Below are 17,810 nucleotides of genomic sequence, written 5' to 3' on the forward strand. Positions count from 1 at the left end.
ATGACAGTTATTGAAATTTAGAAAAAACAGCAGAGTCAAGTTTAAAGGCAAATTATCAATCACTACATTTAAGGGTATTGACTCAGTGTTGTGTCAAAGACTATCTTTAGAGAGCTGTTATAACTTGATGATTGTCTGTCGTAGAAATTTGTTCTTATGAAATAGACAACTGTATTATTTCTTTGTTCCGGTTACTGTCAGGTGGCCACCAATGTCAAGGTGCCTTACCGTCATCAACTGTGATGTTGCACTATTCCTGGGGGTTCTTAAATACCGGGTTGAGCATATAGAGAACTATCCTCCTTGTTCTAAGTAACAGTAGGTGTGGATAGGTAATGAGTCTTCCTATGGAATTTCTTTGGTCCTTTGATCCAAGACTGTCATAAAGACCCTACAGTGTGTAATGTAAAATGTTTTTCCATTATTGCTTTTCTTACATGTCATTATTATGTGTGCCTATGCATGCAATGCAAATTTTGTCCGGCTCAGTCAGGAAGGGTTTATTATCTCTTTTCTTAGACATTCGCAAAACGGTTCGCACAAAAATCACCAAAAACAGCAGGAATGGAGGTTGTCATACTTGATTTTATATCGAAACGTAGGACAATTTGTCAGCCTCACAGAAATGTCACTATGAAATATATCAGAGCTTAACCTTTGACTGTGTCAATTTTTTTTACTTTAGTTCTCTGTTACTTCTCTCAATTGGGTCTAATGTTAGTTTTGAGAGGACATTTCTGGAAGGAGTAAATCATTCAACTTTTCAAACTCGCTTCCATTATCCCATTTCTTAACTATAACCTATAAAGATTAGGGATGCACCGATTTATCGGCCGAACATCGGTAGCGGCCGATATTCGCCTCGTTAACTGATATTGGCTTATCGGTAATAAACTTGACTTTCACCGATATCATTGGCCGATGTTCATATTTGTGGTAAAACCGCTGGGAACGTGCCGCGGCTGGGGGAGCAGTCGCTCCGTCGCCCTCCTCTCCGCGCCGCCGGAGGCTCAGTGTGCGGCACCGGGAGGTCCTCTTCCGGTGGCGCCTAACGGCGTCGCGGGGGCTTTCTTTCTCTTGGACCGCGGGGCGGTGTCCATCGTCGGCACGGAAGGCGGGCCGTTGGAGGGGACTGGGTACGCGGTCAGCGGCGGCCACTCTGGACGTGTGTCGGGCCCTTCTCGCGGATCACCTCAGCTAAGGCGACCGCTGGGGGAACCCTCTGTTCGCGCGGGGTAAAAAAGGTGCTGTTTTAAATTATCCTTGTGGTATTTTGACCAAAATATGTTACAGTCATTTCATTAAGATCCCAAGGAACCATTTCAACTTGCGGTAAAATGGGCATAATATGTCTCTGTTAAATAAAGTGTAGTTAAATCAAAGATTGTTTCATAAATCTGATTTAATTTGTGCTCATTAAAAGATAACAGTGATGAAGGGCTGAACATTTTTTAAATAGTGCTTTTAAATAATGATTTAATTATTTTTCTGGCACAAAAGTGTCAATGAATAACAAAAAGAAAATAAACAAGTATCGGCTATCGGCCAGATTGTTATTTTAAATATCGGTATCGGCCAAAAATGTCCATATCGGTGCATCCCTAATAAAAATATATCTGTAGGTTTCGCCAAAGTCTTGGGATTCTCACAGTGTTTATTTCACAGATAGGATTTATAGTTTTGAATAATCATATGTTAGAGGGCTTTGCTAGAGTGTAGCTTTTTCTTTTCCAGTGTTTTTAACAAGGAAGGATTCCTTTGATGTCTTAGATCAGGGGTGTCCAAACTACGGCCCGCGGGCCAACTGCGGCCCGCCATCCATTTTTAATTGGCCTGCATCGATGTCTTAAAATATAATATATCAAAATAAATGTTTTGTTGAAAATAACAATTTAGTAGCACTTAAATGGCACTTACTTATAGCACTTTGTTTTGCTTTATTTTTGAAGACATTTTACTTCTTGATTCTTGTTGTTCTGGGTTTGTACCCTCAGGGTTGATGCACTTAAGGCCGGCTCATGCTTCTGCGTTTTCAGAGACATGCAAGAAGGGGTACGCTCAAGAGCCCCTTGCGTGCCCCTTGCGTGCCCCTTGCGTGCAAGGCTGTGATTGGTACGCTAACTACATCCTTTCCGGAGTCACATTTCCAGTTTCATGCCTCATAATACCGGCAGAAACCACGGAAGATTTAGAAGAACGAATATGGACCTAATAGAAGAGCGTTTGGCAGAAGAGGTCCGAAAGTATGACCACTTGTATAACCCGTTATTGACGGAATACAAGGACACGCAGATGGCCTGCAATTCCTGGAAGGACATCTCGGCTAACGTCGGTTTGCAGTTCGACGAGTGTACGAAGCGTTGGAGAATGGTCAGGGACAAATTTGTCCTCCAGAAAAAGTAATAAAGTAATAAATTGTCGACGACGACTGCCACACACAAAGAAGGCGTCTCTAAGGTCGTCTTCGACAAAAAACGTTACTCCACCTAGTGTTCTGGCGGTGAATTGCTTTGCAACACGCGCAACCCTTGGAGAACCATAAATTAAAACGAGTCCATCGACACAAAATTCGTCCTGCCGGTTGTGTGACGTCTTCTGATTCTGTGTGTTTTGCCGTCGCGGTCCTGTTGAGCTCAGATGCTGGTTCGAACTCCTTAACTGCAGGACTCCGAGTTGCTGCTAGGAGTTTGTAGAAGCTTGAGATGGGTGAAGGTTTCCTTGAAGAGATGAGTTGATGCTGCACCTCTGACCTCCGGTTGTTGGGTGGGAAGAGGAGATATGAGCTGGAGCAGCCCCCCCAAAAACACAAAAACTGTGTCCCAACAATTGTAAGGATTATTAGGGCTCGAGCACTGACAGGCACTGACTGAAAATGAATAGGCTTTTTGAGGGCTTTAACATGCTCAAATTCTTACAAAAATGTGCAGAAAGTTAGAAAGTCATAAAAATGTACGTATTCTTGAGGAATTTTCAATGGGCATCTCAAAAAGGCTCAACGGTGACCCCCGAGACCCCTGGAATGTGTTCACATTGACCGATCTTCAGAAAAAAACATACATAGGTGTATCATGACCAGACAAACAAAAAAGTATTAGAAGCAAATTGAAAAACGCTACAGGAAGCCTGCTATTTTGCATTTAGTGGCGATTTTAGCCATATTCCACATTTTTACTTTGAGGGCTTACATCAGTGTCAGTGACAGTGGTGAAAGATCAAAGGAATCTTTATTTCTTGCAAAAGTTACGTCTCTCTCACTCTCAGAATTGGGACATTTCCTCAAACCGTGTAAACATTGAGGTACGGCGAAGGTTCATCCTTCGTCAAAGGAGACTCCACTGTGCATTGTCCTATCACCACCAAACTTCTGTCTCATAATCAGAGTCCAAGCTTGAACAGCTCTATGTGCCAATATTTCCTCAGTCATTATTTATTTTTTTCGGGCAAAATGCATGCAACGCTTCAAATTACATGTGCTCGGGCCATCCCCGTGCTGCTTTGCAGTCCTAGAAATTTTAGAAATTGTATTTTATAGTTGGTACTTTCCAGGGTTGAGCTTTTCTGGTTACCTTGGATCCTTGGATGGTCTTTGATTACACCTTCATGATACACACTCTATACCCCATCCTTTGAAGGAAAGGATTCAGCAACGGAATGCCGATGGTCTCAATTGCTAATGTCATATGCGATAATCTAAATGCAACTAAAGCAGGAATGTTTAAGGTAAGGTATAGACACACACACACACATTTGTACTTCTATCTTAGTGAGGACACTCATTGACATAAGACATTACATAGCCTCGTACCCTTACCTTAACCATCCATACTAACCTAAACCGAATTCTAACCATAAAACTGAGTCTTAACCTTCAGACAGGCCTTTGAGGAAGTGAGGAACAGTTCAAATGTCCTCACTCTGTAGGGTCTATGCTTAAATGGTCCTCACAAAAGGATAAGTACAGGAACACACAGACACAGATAAGAGGGAAGATCCCACAGAGCAACACAAAAGACTCCAAGTCCAATAACAAAGAAATTCCGTTGATCTTGATCTATAATGGCCTATGATCATTTGGAACTAAATATAACCAATATATTTTAAAAGTAAAAAAAAAAGAAAACTACAATTGCAGAACATCCAACACTTTCACAGAATTGAGCCCGTTATTAAGAGTTATTTTGACAGAATTGAGCCAGACCGATATGTATACATCGATATAATGTATATACACTCATCGGTATCAGGGGTTTAAGTGGATATGTATCAACAAGAAAACTTTAAGTTGACAGAAAAGATTTGCATTTTTCTTAACACATACTCAAAACATTTCTTAAATCTTAAACTTCGAGCTGCCTGTATTTGGTTGTGTTTCGGTTTTCTATAGAGAGCTGCGGCTTCAGTGTTTTGTTGGTGTGTTTCCTGAACTTAGTACATTTGTCTTTTATTAACCCCTTCCAAAACAAACAAACATGCTGTCTGGATAGTGGATACACCATCACTTTTGTCCACAGAGGTGAAAAATTAAACGTTTCTTGTACAACCTTTAAACAAACGTGACACAAATGACCGAACACGCAAGTACAAAGCAAACACAATGTTAAGTTTTACGGAAGGACCTCAAAGGAGAGAGACTGAGGCAACTGTAAAATTGTGAGAAATTTTTCTATTTTATGAAAGATAGTCAGGTAAACAGAAGGTGGTGCTGGCTCTGAGGTGGAGTTACTGGCTGCAAAGCTCAATGGCAGAGCAGAGGCAGGACCACAGGAAATCTGGAAACACTGAGCAGCGTGGCACACTGGCGAAATCTGAGTGTGTGGTGCTGATCTGCCAGTAGTTGAATGGGTGTAGCGGTATGGGTGAGAGCCGCCCGGGCCTCCCGCTAAACTCGGTGGCCACGACGAAGATGCTCCTGCCCTAGTCATCAAGACTAGAAAAGCGCTATATAAATACAAAACCATTTACCATTGTGGCCGAGTGAACAAATACTAAAGTGTGAGCAGAGCCATGCAAAATAAGTTGATAAAAGTACAAGATTGATAAAGCTGTATCACAATATCTGCAGTTTAAAAAGCTTAGTCTGCATGAGAACGCTGAAGGACAGCGTAGGCAGTAGATAGCACAGCAGACCTCCTGAAATCTGTCACTCAAGCAGAGGGTCTAAAGAGCTGCTACAGGCTTTTTTCCCCCATTGTATACGAGTGCAAAAGTCAATTGCTATTAAATAAACAATATCTAACGTTCCTCATGAATGAATATGAGAATAGTAAGGATGAATCATTTAACGTAAAAACATTGGTTATTGCTACTGTAAAATGCGCCTCATCTGAAGTTAGCACCTCTATCAACAAAAATAATTAAGTCTTGTTTTTGATTTGGCTGTCACTTCAGATTGGACTCTGTGGAGACTCTCAGAATCAATAGACTGTCTAGCTACTCTACTGATGTCCTGAAATAGGCACAATTAACGTGAGCTACAGCCCACATTCCTCTCTTCTACAAAACCCTTGTCATGAACCTGGACGCCGTCTCTTTCATCTCTGCTTTGTGATCGAGGGGTCATCCAGGTACCGCTGCACCCAGGGGAGTCCCCACACAACTTACACCACAGGCCTTAGAAACGACACACATCAATGGTTTCCCAAACCAAAAAGGCACACATATCTGTGGGGAACTTACGGCCTTGTAACCTTTCTCATGTGCACTTTCATGTTACGTTTTAGGTAACGTGTAAAAAGCCTGAACTGTTAACATTATGGCAAAGACTAGACCCTGATTTCCTATCACCATATGGAGGCTGACATTCAAACTTACTCAAGCAGCTGTGGCTGTAACACTTAAACTCATTCTTGCTCATCAGTTCGATCAAATAGTGATATACATGTTCGTGGAATAATATTAATGTTAGTTTGAAAGAAATATTTAAGTTGTGCTCTGATGCCTTGGACGTTGCCATTAACAGACAGTGGATCTCCCCTATGTTTAGCATTTTTTGAATTACAGCTTTACGCAGTTTGCATTTTGGTTCCATATTTATATAAAATAATTGAATTTTCTGCAACAATAGTTTGATTTCAACAATTATTGTAATAAAGTGATTTTTAATATTGTACTTCCCTGTATTAATTCGTGACTTGTATTAGATTTTTGAATTTAGCACTCTACAGAGTTTTAAGATAGAGATCGTACAAATGTAATAGACAAACCAAACAGTTGCCACAATGAGCAAACACGAGGAAACAGTAGAGCGGTTGGTTTGTGAGGAGAAAATGGGAAGACATGAGATAGGGGACAAAGATAGAGGAGAAACAGAGGTAAAGATAAGCTGTCTATGTGAAGCAATACTCAACCTAAGATGCTCTTTAAAATGCGCTTGATAAACAAATTTCATTTGATTAAGAGATGCAGTATTTTCTCCATATAAATGAAAAAGAATGCTGCCAGCTGACCTGCTTACATGAATCAATTATAATACAAACAAAAAAATATAATAGCAAAATTGACACCTATAGCTTCCAATTATTTGATGTATTGCAGAAAATTTAGTTTCAGGTCCCACTTGGACGGCTTAAGGCAAACTAAAAAACGGAAGGCAAGCAAAACACTTCAACCCCAAACAATAAGACAAACTAAATTATCTCCTAAAAAGTTCATATAATCCACTCAGTTCATCAACTTAGATAGTCTGTTCTACTTGGTCTCGTCACAAAGAAAGTCCCTAAACAACGTTTAAGCAGGTGTGGTCCAAACAGAGGACAAAAATCTCCACGCCACCTCCAACCGCCCAGAAGAAGAGTCCTTGTCCCACGGTAATTACTTACAGTTTTCTGCAAGGTAGATAAAAGTCCATTGCTGTACCTTATACTATCAGGCCTCTGACAGACAAACAGTGTAAAGAATATATCAGCTGCCAGCAAAAAAGTATACTCAAACTCCTATCACATGCACTGTATGCTAAGGGAGACTTAAGCGACCGTATAAATATCTGTTTAAAGCCTCTGTCCACTACCTGTTCAACAGCAGATAGACACGGTCAGAAAGCAGCTGGGGGAAGTAGTGCAGCTTTTAGCAGCTACAGAGACAGACATTTCACCAAAACCAGAGATAGGCATGCACAACTTGCTCAACGAATGAGCACGCTGCTTAGTAGCTGCTGAATGTGGATATAAATGAGCAGTTTTGTAAGGGGCTTTCATTAAGATGAACACAAGTAATGATTTAATATTGATTGCAATAGTTATTTTTAGATATAATAAGCTTGGTGATTTATTTTTTGCACGGCCCAAACAGATGAGATCCACTTGTGCTCTGGTGTGCAATGTAAGGCAGTTCATCTTTGACCACTCAGGCAGGGAGCTTAGGTTTCTGCCAGTGCTTAGGATCTGTCGTTCCAACCATGGCGACAGTCCCACGTTATTAGGTTTAAAGTGTCTAATCTGCTCAGTGGTTCTTTTCTCGTCCCAGTTGTGTCGTATAACCTTTTCTGCCCAACATTCGGATCTATTCTCTTCCTGCATTACCATTCCTTGTTACTCCTCGCTTGTGTCGTTCTTTTGCTTTTCAGTTGCTCTTCTATGAGCTTCATGAATACTGCAGTTCCTGCGGATTAGAGGAAAACAAGCAGTGCCTGATTTTCCTGATCATGACCTCCTTTCTGATTGGGGATACTGATCACTGAAATCAGCTGCAATGGTTTCTAGGGGGGGAAATAACAAACCTGCAAACTCACTCTTGTTAGCAGTTGAAATTAGGTTTAAAGTAAGAATTCATATCCTGACCCACAGAGTAACTGAGAGTGGAAGGTGTCACTGTTGTTTATTTCCTCATTGTTCCTCATAGCCTCTTAAGTTGTTTTTCTTCTCATTAAATCAAACATGTTCAACGTGATCTGTGTACCACATGATAAGTCACCCAGATGACAGTCTTTTCAAAAAGGATAAATGCCCCATCAAACTGTCGCTGTCATAGTGGAGTTTGCCTCCGTCAAACAGACTTCGAACTGCTACAAGTCTGTCAGCACTCATCAACACGTCGCCTCAGAATTAAATGGTGCACATTAATCTTAAAAACTAGGATGTTGGAATTTGGTCATAAACAAAATCTGTGCTTTAATGGGCTTCACAAGCGGACGAAAATGAGATGAGACAACATCTGGGCTTTGGTTATTTACTCGGACGACTGAACCAAATTTCTCAGGTATAGCAGCACAGCCATCGAAGCTGTCAGCGCATTGCTCTCATACATAGGAAATTCAAACATGCTCCATAACCAAGCTTGTTGACTTCTCCTTTAAAATGTTATGGTGCCCTTAGCGGGATAAGCTCATTGTGATTCTGCTTATCATCAGTTCTCAGCTGATGTATTTGTGTCCATGTGTCTCTCTCATTACACTTCATAACTTCAACAGTTCAAAGTCAGATGATGACCCACTAGTATAAATTAGGTAATTGGGATGCGTGCACCAACAAAACAAAGGCAGGGTAATTGCAAATTCCACACACGCTGGAGACCAATTAAGGACAAAGGATTGTCAGCCAACAATTCCTCAGACACTTCTTTGAAAATGTTAAAAGTCTAAAGCTGACACAAAAACAAATGTGCTGCTCAGGCAACAAACTGTTTCAATTAGTCTTAAAGGCTTATTTCACCCAAAGGCATATAAAACTACAGGAAGTAGGAGATTCTTTGGATTCTTGATCTCCCCCATTTTAGATGTTTTTTTATAATGTATCAATTTTAACATAGAAATTAAGAAAGGGTTATCTCACAAAACACACAAAGGGTTGACATATGTGACGGGTTATCGCACATAGATGTAAAATTAACAGGAGATAAAAACGCAATAATTACACATCAATAGGATAATGAAACAATGATACAAAGTATTAAGCAACTGGCTTGCTGCTCCCTCACTGCCAGGGACAGCTAGCCACTCAACGAAATCACAACTGCTCCTAAATGGTGGTACGACCTCCCCATTGACATCAGGAAAGCAGAAAGTCTACACATCTTCCCCAGCAGACTAAAATCACATCTCTTCCGACACCTTGGTTAAGAAAAAAACCAAAAAAAACCCAGTTTGGTTGCACTTCTATTACACTTACGAGTGTACAGGACTTTGTAGTTTGGCTTCTTTGAAGAAAATCGTACTGACTTTATTCTTGTTTTGCCGGGTATGTACCCTCATTGTTGAATGGACTTATTGTTAGTCGCTTTGGATTAAAGCATTGGTCAGAGCATTTGATGCTTTCTCAGATCATTATCAGACCGGCTGAAGAGGCAGACGAGGTCCTTGAACCGGTACATATGCTCTGATTAATTTGATGCTCACAAATTTCTACTTCAAGCTTGTCATCATAGTCATGACAGCCAACAGTTTTCAATCAACTTAATTAAAGATGTGGACACTGAACAGATACAGTGATAGCAAATAGGGAGCCAAGGTCCTGCCCTCTTTAGAACCTTCGGTCATCAATATTTCTTTATATTAGCAATAGATGAAATGTGATCAGTCCTTACAGTCACTGAGCTGATGTATAAATGTGGTTTGGAGCTGTGCCTAAAGGTACTGTTTCGGCCAACCCAGTCTCATCAGAAAACGTTCAATGGCAACGTTGGTCCACTTGGAACAACGTTACCATCTCACAATCTGGCCTCTCAGATTGTGAGATGGTAACATTTAGTCCTCCCATTGTTTTGCATTGGCGTGTTCTCACGTCACGTGACTCTCAAGCTCCCATCTGCGGAGAGGAAAACATGGCGGAGATTCCCTGTTTTTTTAGATAAAAATATAATTTTGTAACTTAGTTTGGGCATAAAAATACATTCTGACACCATTTCTAGCGAGAAATGTGCTCTTTGCTTCCACAGTCTTCAGCCAGTTCGTGCTTATGATAAATATTTTAATAGTTATCACGCATGTTTTTATCGTTGCTATGATGGTTGCCATGGCACCACGGCGCAGCTTGGTGTTTAGATCACAGTCCCTGCGTGGTGTCCTTCAGTGATCGTGAATGTTATTCAGGTTATATAATAGTAATATTTTAGGCTAGATTACATCTCTAATGAGAAGGATCCTGCGAGTCTGTTCATACCGAGGCCGGCCCGAGTGCGCGAGCGGACATTACGTGTGGCTGTCGTAAAAACCCTATTTGTAAACAACCAGTCCTTTAACTCGGGGCTGCGTCATAAACACGGAGCGCTTGGAAGACCACGATGTCATCTTCCTTCTGTCAGGTAAGTAGTTTATTGTTTTTAAAGATCGTTACGATCTAGGTTTACAGTCCGAGTGCGGAGAGAGTCCGTCAATCCACACTATGGACGCTGTTCATCAGCTAATACGCCATTGTTAGCCACATGCTTCAGCCCACGGTAGCCTGTGCTACCTGGGAGGTGAATACATGGTTGTTGAAACCAGTTCAAGACGCTTAGCTCATCATTGAGGGACGCTACAATATAAATATAAACATGAATTTGATTTATGAATGCTTTAGATTAATAAGGAGTGTATTTGTCTACCATTACTCCACAATATCAGATCAATTTGGTTTAATGTATAGTATGCAATATGACAATAATGTTTTCATGTTATGGAGTTGCGATTCATTTTATAAAACAATTGCTATGTTCTGTTTTTTAATCAAGGAGGATCAAAGTGAAGCTACAGGAGTTTCATTAACGTCAACAACTTGGACCGAACAGTTTGTTTTGCTTGATGAAGAGCAGGAAGGGCAGCCTGGAGAGAAAGAGAAGCCGGGTTGAGCCCACTACCATCATCCACGTACCACAAGGAAGATGAGGGAGAGAAATGATCCTACCATTAAAGAGGTACTTTTAAGTTATATACCAGAAAAAACATTTTATATAATGTGCCAAATATACATTTTTATTAAATCCCCAAAGTACGCTTGCTGAAATACAAGTTAATATCACACTGAAAGAATTTTGATCAATCATGCTTCCCTGCTGTGATTGTTTAACTGGGAAAACAACTTTTTCCACAGGAAGGCAAGTCAATTTAAGGAATACATGTGCAAAGTTTTCCTCTGTTATGTATAATGATGACCCCCATCAAACATAATGTTAGCAATATTTACACCTTTTAATTTATACTGTTTATTTCTGTCTACATGTGTGAATTTGCCTTCATTAGTTTCAGAAAAGAGCGATGATGTATCGGTCAGTGGGCGGCAGCACGAGACTCCGCAAAGTAGACGAAGGCATCGAGGTTGCGGCCTGCCATCATTGTTATTTTGCTTAAGGGACTGAATATGTTTCATGCAGAAATATTAGCATTTCCCTTATATCTACCAAAACTGCTTGTTTCAAAGACTGCAGTTTTGTTTTGATCCGATGTGGTGTGCAAATACAACCGTATCTGCAATGGGTTGTGGGGCATTAACATTTGTAACTCTAATTTTGTTTTGACAGACTGTGAAAAGAACGTTGAGAACATCACCACTCTACAGGAAGACACAGTCCAGTAATGGGTGTCAGAAGTTCAGTAGTGAACGACAGGTACTGTGGGAAAATGTGTGTCATTGTTGTACAATGTCCTTTGTCTCTGTTTAAACAAGGTCAACACAAAAAGGTTTGATTGTAAACTGATATCGGTACGAATTCATGTTATTCTCCTCCTCAAAAGAAACAAACAATCAAAATTACCTGCAGAAAGCCCTTGATGGACGCTTCAGCTGCATCGTCAGACTGGTGAGACAGCAAGATGCCAACTTTAATGCCAATTTATTTGTGTAACATTCTGTGACCAAATGTATAGATAACTTTTTGTAGATTGTAAAAATAGATAACCCATTTATTACAAAAAAACTACACTAGAATTACCGCACTGCGTTGTATGACTCCGCTAACCAGTGCAGTGTCCGTCTACATATTTCTACATATTTTCTCTCATATAAATGACACTGTGTCTCTTGACAACTGAAACCATAAGATGAGGTCAGTGTGGCCTTGACCTTTTTACTTTAAGACAAATACAAAGTTAGACAATCCGAAAACATGCAGTTATGCCTCCGGCGACTCGATATTGCAGAGGCATTAAAACCGTAGTGTAGTAGATTGGATTTTATTGGTGTTACATTGGACATCTTTTATGGGTACACCAAAAAATATATTTGGTTTCACATTCTAGATGGCAATAAGCAGAGTCATCAACTCAGGAAAAATATTTCTGTAGAAAAGAAATCCTTGTATGTGTGTATGTATACATACACACAAACGCACAATTGAGACGTTTTTGTCTTTTATCATATATTCTCAGGCAGTACTGATGCATTTACTGAGAGGGGACGTGAGGGCCTACACTGCGTGCTCAGAGTTCAAGCCCAGCAGGCTGCAGCGGGCCTGACATATTCTGGAACAGCAGCACAGTCTTTAGATGACTCCTCTGAAGATGAAAACATGGCGAGGTACTTCTCCACTGATGAAGAACTGTGAGGGCTGTGATTAGCTACACTCTCTTGCTACAAGGCTACTCTTGCTACTCCCTGGCAGCCTTAGGAAGGCATTAGCTTGCTGTGTGGTAGCTGTTAGCTTCAGCATTTTTAGTTTTTAGTGGCCTGTCTGACGTTTATGTTTAAAAAAAAAAAAATCAGAGGGAACCATCTTCATAATTTAACACTATGGTTTGTTTGTGTGTCCTTCAGTTCTTCTCAAGAGAAGCAGTACAGGTGTGCCTCAGCTCCACGGTCCCTCCTGCAACCTCCGCTCCTGATGCTAACCTCATGTCTCCATCACACCAAGCAGCAGACCTGGATTGACAGACCTTTCTCCAGAGCTGCCCCCTCCCTCTGAAACCCCCCTCTCCAAAACACTATTTGTGTAGTTTTTAAAGTATTTTTTGCATGAGAATTGTTGATCATATCATTTCCAGCAGATGCCTTAATATAATGTTTGTGCACAATAAATGACATTGATCATAATATAATGGTATTTCCTTGCACTTCTACACCATGATATTGGCAGATAAGATGCTGATTACATTAAAGCAGTGAAGGCTCTTCTTTAAGCAACATAAACAAACAATGATCCAATGGATCTGAAGTAGAATGGGCACATTACATTCTGTAGAGAATGCCTCAGTTATGGAAGTCAGAAAATAACTTTCTTTATCTGAGGTTCCAGTCATTTATAGTCACAGCAAAGCACACAGGTCTGGTTGTCTAAGTGGTGCCCATATCATTGTTTAAGATGTGTAACATCAAGTTTGTGTTTCAGTGCAAAATTAGTCATTAGTCAAGAGTTCACCCTCTTGTTTACACTAAAATTAGGTGACCCAGATGTTTCACAATGCAATCTGATAAGGTCTTATGAGAAACATTCTTAACATTAAAGAAATCAACACAGAGGATAGCAATAACTGTTTGACTTTAATCAGTAGCTGGTAATCGGCAGCCTGACTTATTCAAACACATTAATACTACAATGAATGAGGCAGGGCCTTCTATCATGAGTAGCATGAGTAGCCTTGTAGCAAGAGAGTGTAGCTAATCACAGCCCTCACAGTTCTTCATCAGTGGAGAAGTACCTCGCCATGTTTTCATCTTCAGAGGAGTCATCTAAAGACTGTGCTGCTGTTCCAGAATATGTCAGGCCCGCTGCAGCCTGCTGGGCTTGAACTCTGAGCACGCAGAGTAGGCCCTCACGTCCCCTCTCAGTAAATGCATCAGTACTGCCTGAGAATATATGATAAAAGACAAAAACGTCTCAATTGTGCGTTTGTGTGTATGTATACATACACACATACAAGGCTTTCTTTTTTACAGAAATATTTTTCCTGAGTTGATGACTCTGCTTATTGCCATCTAGAATGTGAAACCAAATATATTTTTTGGTGTACCCATACAAGATGTCCAATGTAACACCAATAAAATCCAATCTACTACACTACGGTTTTAATGCCTCTGCAATAGCGAGTCGCCGGAGGCATAACTGCATGTTTTCGGATTGTCTAACTTTGTATTTGTCTTAAAGTAAAAAGGTCAAGGCCACACTGACCTCATCTTATGGTTTCAGTTGTCAAGAGACACAGTGTCATTTATATGAGAGAAAATATGTAGAAATATGTAGACGGACACTGCACTGGTTAGCGGAGTCATACAACGCAGTGCGGTAATTCTAGTGTAGTTTTTTTGTAATAAATGGGTTATCTATTTTTACAATCTACAAAAAGTTATCTATACATTTGGTCACAGAATGTTACACAAATAAATTGGCATTAAAGTTGGCATCTTGCCGTCTCACCAGTCTGACGATGCAGCTGAAGCGTCCATCAAGGGCTTTCTGCAGGTAATTTTGATTGTTTGTTTCTTTTGAAGAGGAGAATAACATGAATTCGTACCGATATCAGTTTACAATCAAATTTTTTTGTGTTGACCTTGTTTAAACAGAGTCAAAGGACATTGTACAACAATGACACACATTTTCCCACAGTACCTGTCGTTCACTACTGAACTTCTGACACCCATTACTGGACTGTGTCTTCCTGTAGAGTGGTGATGTTCTCAACGTTCTTTTCACAGTCTGTCAAAACAAAATTAGAGTTACAAATGTTAATGCCCCACAACCCATTGCAGATACGGTTGTATTTGCACACCACATCGGATCAAAACAAAACTGCAGTCTTTGAAACAAGCAGTTTTGGTAGATATAAGGGAAATGCTAATATTTCTGCATGAAACATATTCAGTCCCTTAAGCAAAATAACAATGATGGCAGGCCGCAACCTCGATGCCTTCGTCTACTTTGCGGAGTCTCGTGCTGCCGCCCACTGACCGATACATCATCGCTCTTTTCTGAAACTAATGAAGGCAAATTCACACATGTAGACAGGAATAATCAGTATAAATTAAAAGGTGTAAATATTGCTAACATTATGTTTGATGGGGGTCATCATTATACATAACAGAGGAAAACTTTGCACATGTATTCCTTAAATTGACTTGCCTTCCTGTGGAAAAAGTTGTTTTTTCCCAGTTAAACAATCACAGCAGGGAAGCATGATTGATCAAAATTCTTTCAGTGTGATATTAACTTGCATTTCAGCCAGCGTACTTTGGGGATTTAATAAAAATGTATATTTGGCACATTATATAAAATGGTTTTTCTGGTATATAACTTAAAAGTACCTCTTTAATGGTAGGATCATTTCTCTCCCTCATCTTCCTCGTGGTACGTGGATGATGGTAGTGGGCTCAACCCGGCTTCTCTTTCTCTCCAGGCTGCCCTTCCTGCTCTTCATCAAGCAAAACAAACTGTTCGGTCCAAGTTGTTGACGTTAATGAAACTCCTTTAGCTTCACTTTGATCCTCCTTGATTAAAAAACAGAACATAGCAATTGTTTTATAAAATGAATCGCAACTCCATAACATGAAAACATTGTCATATTGCATACTATACATTAAACCAAATTGATCTGATATTGTGGAGTAATGGTAGACAAATACACTCCTTATTAATCTAAAGCATTCGTAAATCAAATTCATGTTTATATTTATATTGTAGCGTCCCTCAATGATGAGCTAAGCGTCTTGAACTGGTTTCAACAACCATGTATTCACCTCCCAGGTAGCACAGGCTACAGTGGGCTGTAGCATGTGGCTAACAATGGCGTATTAGCTGATGAACAGCGTCCATAGTGTGGATTGACGGACTCTCTCCGCACTCGGACTGTAAACCTAGATCGTAACGATCTTTAAAAACAATAAACTACTTACCTGACAGAAGGAAGATGACATCGTGGTCTTCCAAGCGCTCCGTGTTTATGACGCAGCCCCGAGTTAAAGGACTGGTTGTTTACAAATAGGGTTTTTACGACAGCCACACGTAATGTCCGCTCGCGCACTCGGGCCGGCCTCGGTATGAACAGACTCGCAGGATCCTTCTCATTAGAGATGTAATCTAGCCTCAAATATTACTATTATATAACATGAATAACATTCAAGATCACTGAAGGACACCACGCAGGGACTGTGATTTAAACACCAAGCTGCGCCGTGGTGGCATGGCAACCATCATAGCAACGATAAAAACATGCGTGATAACTATTAAAATATTTATCATAAGCACGAAGTGGCTGAAGACTGTGGAAGCAAAGAGCACATTTCTCGCTAGAAATGGTGTCAGAATGTATTTTTATGCCCAAACTAAGTTACAAAATTATATTTTTATCTGAAAAAACATCTCCGCCATGTTTTCCTCTCCGCAGACGGGAGCTTGAGAGTCACGTGACGTGAGAACACGCCAATGCAAAACAATGGGAGGACTAAATGTTACCATCTCACAATCTGAGAGGCCAGATTGTGAGATGGTAACGTCGTTCCAAGTGGACCAACGTTGCCATTGAACATTTTCTGATGAGACTGGGTTGGTTTCGGCTGATATAGGATTTCCCAAATGATCTCACTATGGAAGAAATATATGAAAAAGCTCACCAGCGAACAGAAAAGCACAGAAGGTCAAGTCCTATTCAATCATGTCAGAAGAGTTAAATGATTATTGAAGGTAACAGAGGAGCTGTCAGTATTTGCCATGTCAAAAAGTTGTTGTGACAATAACATGACATGATCTATTAGCAACATAGTTCACGCTTTTGTGTCTGCACTGCGCACAAATCACTGTGACAGCTTTCCTTTTTCACCTCTTTCACTTGTAGCTCTGAGATGTGACTTGTAAGTATTGATCTTGAATTTGTTACCTCTGTTGCAGCAAAACACGTTATACCAACCTTGTGTCAGGTTTGGTTAGGCAAGTAGATGCAGAGTTTTAAACAAAAATAGTATTTTTAATAAAAAATGTCCAACAGAAGAAAAAACAGAGGAATATCAAAAAGTCAAAACTGAAGATACAACGAGGGCACGGGAGAACACCAGGAACTTGCAGAGGACGCGAGCACAGGAGATGAAGCATAACGACAGGAGATTACGACAGGCCTTAAGACAACAAACTGACAAGGGGAAGCACAGCGACTTATATACACACAGGGAAGGCAGGGGCAATTGAACACAGGTGGAACACATGAGAACTGGTGCAGGCAATCAAAAAGACAGGAAGTGAAGAAAGAAAACACCGTGGGAGCAGAAACCACATAATAAAACAGGAAACAGAACACAGGGAGTGGGAAAACCTGAGACACAGAAACAATTCAAAAACAAACTGAAAACACCGTTCAAAAAGAGGCGGACACTAAACGCTCAAAAGACAGAACCATAACACCTTGTTTGGTTCGGACCTTTTCAGTTTAGTCAGAATCAAAATAACAGATGTGAAAGGTGCCTAGGACCAAGATCCAGAATGACAAACTAAAATTCAGTCCGACAAGAAGAGGTGGTTTGGTTCTGGATTAAACTAAACCGAAGTTTGGTTAGTTTGCAGTGTTAAAGCACTTGAATAATTCAGACTTTCTGACTGATTGCAGGAAGTTGATTGAGCACGAAACAATAGTAGAAGAAAAAGAAGCTTACACGATTGCTTGCAGTCTTCACCTCATCATAAGGATGTACATTTGGCATATTCAAATAGTGTCAAGTTCTGAACCTGAAGTTGTCGATGCTGGTAGCATGATAACATATCATAGTGTAGGTGCTCAGTTAAGAAAAGGCATATAGGTAATGATGTTTTTGACTTTCATAGTGCTGCCATACAAGCCAGTAAGTAGCCTGTCAGATTTACCTTTAGCATCAGTGTATCCTCAGGTTCTGGTTTTAATTAGTAGTTGTGATTACAAAGCACGAACACCCGATGATATAAGGTACAGAAATGAACTTATGTCCCTAATATCTGCTGGTGGTCGCTAACAT

At 40.3% G+C, this 17,810-nt stretch overlaps 1 protein-coding gene and 1 long non-coding RNA gene across 3 annotated transcripts in view; one reads left to right on the forward strand and one right to left on the reverse strand.

Moving 5' to 3' along the window:
• LOC128425376 (seizure 6-like protein) overlaps positions 1–17,810 on the forward strand; it is a 71,286-nt gene that overhangs the window by 29,939 nt on the left and 23,537 nt on the right. The gene's annotated exons all lie outside the window — the stretch shown is intronic.
• On the reverse strand, positions 13,504–15,921 carry LOC128425377 (uncharacterized). 2 transcript variants are annotated; one of them, XR_008333112.1, is made up of 5 exons: positions 15,729–15,921; positions 15,141–15,323; positions 14,449–14,535; positions 14,257–14,321; positions 13,504–13,688 (listed from the first exon to the last, which is right to left on the reverse strand). It is a non-coding gene; the product is annotated as an uncharacterized LOC128425377 (long non-coding RNA). The 2 variants fall into 2 exon arrangements; XR_008333113.1 differs by lacking the exon at positions 14,257–14,321 and having other exon boundaries at positions 15,729–15,914.

The sequence above is a fragment of the Pleuronectes platessa genome, chromosome 19 (genome assembly GCF_947347685.1).
Source record: "Pleuronectes platessa chromosome 19, fPlePla1.1, whole genome shotgun sequence".
In the NCBI taxonomy this organism is placed as follows: Eukaryota; Metazoa; Chordata; class Actinopteri; order Pleuronectiformes; family Pleuronectidae; genus Pleuronectes; species Pleuronectes platessa.